Source organism: Trichosurus vulpecula, chromosome 1 (assembly GCF_011100635.1).
Source record: "Trichosurus vulpecula isolate mTriVul1 chromosome 1, mTriVul1.pri, whole genome shotgun sequence".
Lineage (NCBI taxonomy): Eukaryota > Metazoa > Chordata > Mammalia > Diprotodontia > Phalangeridae > Trichosurus > Trichosurus vulpecula.
The window spans coordinates 131,768,825-131,771,851 of record NC_050573.1 but is presented as its reverse complement, the minus strand read 5'-3'; the positions used below and the strand labels follow the sequence as shown (position 1 = coordinate 131,771,851).

Sequence of the window (3,027 nt, the reverse complement as noted above, 5' to 3'; positions counted from 1 at the left end):
TTATATTCATCAGAATGACTACAACATCAAAATAACTATTTAAAATGAATATCACATTGATATCTTAATCTCAATACATATACAACCTAGACTCAGAAGCTAGCTCTCATTTTTGACTTCTTATTCCACTCACCCCACATGTCCCTTCTGTTGTGAAGTGATGCCATTTCTACATTCTTTACATTCCATGTATGTCACCTCTCCACTCATACAGCCACAACCCTGGTTCAGTTCCTATGCCTGGCCTATTGCAATAATTTCCTGGATGTTCTCACTCCTTTAAATCTCCCTCCTTCTAATACATCCTCTTGTCAACCATCAAAGCAATTTTCTTAAGTTACAGTTCTGACCATCTCTGTCTCTGTCACACACACACATGCTGAACTAAAATGGCTTCAAATTATTTTCAGGATAAAACAAACAAGGAAATAAATGAATAGAAAGAAATACAGAGACCAATTAGAAAGATAATTGATGAAAAGACAAATTAGTTAATAAATAAATAGATATTTAGAAAAGCAAATAGAATCATCTGTTTAGCATTTACAGCCAGTCACAACCTGATCCCTCCCTACCTTTCCAGTATTTTTATACTTTACTTATCTTCACATACTCTAAGTTCCAGTTACACTGGCCTCCTTACTGTTCCTCAAATGAGATACTCCATCTCCCAATTATATTCCATTTCACTGGCTTGGAATGCATTTTTAATGCTTTTCTTCCACATTTCTGACTCCAGGCTTCCTTCAAATTGTGTGTAAAATCTTTACATTTTACATAATTATATAATGGAATTTATGTTGTTTCTTCCAATAAATTGCAAATTCCTTCATGAGAACTATTTTTTGGGTCGTGATTTCTTTATATACAAAGTGGAGACATAAGTGAATATTCACCCAGTGGCTGCTGCTTTTTCTTCCCCCCAGTCTGGGTCCCAGAGACCTCTGTCTCCTCTTGGCTTCAGCAATCGCTAACTCCAGTGAATCTCACAACTCATCAGTCTCTGTTTCTTTAGAGAGGACTGGGATAAGATCTCTGAGATCATCCTTCCAGTTATCCCTGCCTGACAAAAGAAGACAGTTCAACTACTTTAAACTGCTTAAAGGGTCTGGCAGGCAGTGTCATCTGACTCAGTCTGTGCTTATCTCCTGTGGCCTGGACCGAGTTCTGCAGGTACAAAGACTTTGGGAACCTCAAGGATTGGAATACAAGGTTTATCTGAAGTCACCACTGAACTGTTTTTTGCCCTTGCTAAAGGTCATTTTTTTGCTAGCTGTCCATGGGTGCTCCCCAACACCACAAAATTGCCCCCGGGAGTGAGGGTCATTGCCATCAGGGGATACTCTTCATAGGTGGTTTCCAGCACAGGCTGCCACCATGGAGAGTCTGTGTCATAAATTTGGACCTGGTAATGTCCAGGGCATATGACAATCTTCTGTGACCCTGGAAGGAATTGGATGTCCTGGTTCCTGATGGTAGCCTGGGGATTCAACCAAGCATTGCAAAGATGTACTTAGCTCTGAATATGGCCTCCTGGGATGATGTCTGCAGGTCCTGTACCTCCAGTGAATTCTTCCCATCAGTGGCCACTGTGTGGGGTCAATCAGGGTCCTGGTGCATCCTGCTATAAGAAATGATGAGCAGATGGACTTCAGAAAAACTTGGAAAGACTTTTGTGGACTGATGCTGAGTGAACTGAGCAGAACCTGGGGAACACTGAACACGGTAACAGCCACATTATATGATGACTGACTTTCATAGACTTGGCTCTTCTCAGCAATGCAAGGATCTAAGCCAATTCCAAAAGACTCATGATGGCAACTGCTATCCATATCCAGAGAAGGAGCTATGGAGTCTGAATGCAGATTTGAATGCCCAAGTGAAATGGACCTTTATGATCCTCCAAGTTTCCCAGACTAAAAGCTACTCAACCTAGTCTTTCCACTGGTTCCATTGTTCCAGGAATTTTCCTGGGGCAGTATTTTCTGTTTTTTTCAGAAGTCAGTATGTTTTTTTTTTCACTGCTTACTCAACAATCTTGGCTCCTGGAAGTTCTCTGAGCCAAATTTATAAAAAAAAGTCATACTTCAATTTATAGTGAACAGTCAGTTTTCAGAAGAAATCAAAGGTATCAGTAGCCATATGCAAATTGATCTAAATAAATACTGATTGTTGCTGGTTAGTCATTTTTCAGCCATGTTTGATTTTTTGTGACCCCATTTAGATGTCTTGGGAAAGATGCTGAAGTTGTTTGCCATTTTCTTCTCCAGATCATTTTACAGATAAAGAAACAGAGGCAAAGAGTTCAGCAACTTGCTCAGGGTTCACATGGCTATTAAGTGTCTCAGGCCAGATTTGAACATAGCAAACTGAGTCTTCCTGACTTCAAGCCTGACACTCTATCCATTATACCATCTAATTGATCCACTGTTGATTAGAGAAATGCAAATTAAAACAACTCTGCAATACTATTTTTTACCCATCAAATTGGCTAAGATGACAGAAAAGTACAATGCAAATTCCTAAGGGGATGTGGAAAATTTCACTGTCTCTGGAGTACTGAACTTGTCCATCCATTCTGATGCACAGTTTGGAACTATACTCTTTGTAAACTGTGCATACCCTTTAAACCAGTAATACGACTTCTAGGTCTATATTCTAAAGACAAATAAGAAAAGAAGAAAGGACCTATTTGCACAAAAGTATCGTAGTTGTTTTTTGTGGAAAAGAATTGGAAATTGAATGGATGCTCAGCAATTAGGGAATAACTAAAAACATTGTGGTATATAATTATGATGGAATGCTTTTTTGCTATAAGAAATGATGAGCAGAAGTTTCAAAAAAAAGCCTGGGAAGGCTTAAAGTAAAGTAAGAAGAACCATAAGAATGTTGTGCACAGTAATAACAATATTTTAACAATGATCAGCTGTGAATGACTTAGCCACTCTGATCAAGATGACCATCAAAAACAATTCAAAGGATCTATGATGAAAAAATGTTATTCACCTCCAGAAGAGAACTAATGAA

At 38.8% G+C, this 3,027-nt stretch overlaps 1 pseudogene; it reads right to left on the bottom strand.

The window, feature by feature from the left end:
• Window positions 1–861: 861 nt before the first annotated feature.
• LOC118834698 lies at window positions 862–1,620 on the bottom strand (annotated as a pseudogene).
• Between the last annotated feature and the right edge of the window lie 1,407 nt (window positions 1,621–3,027).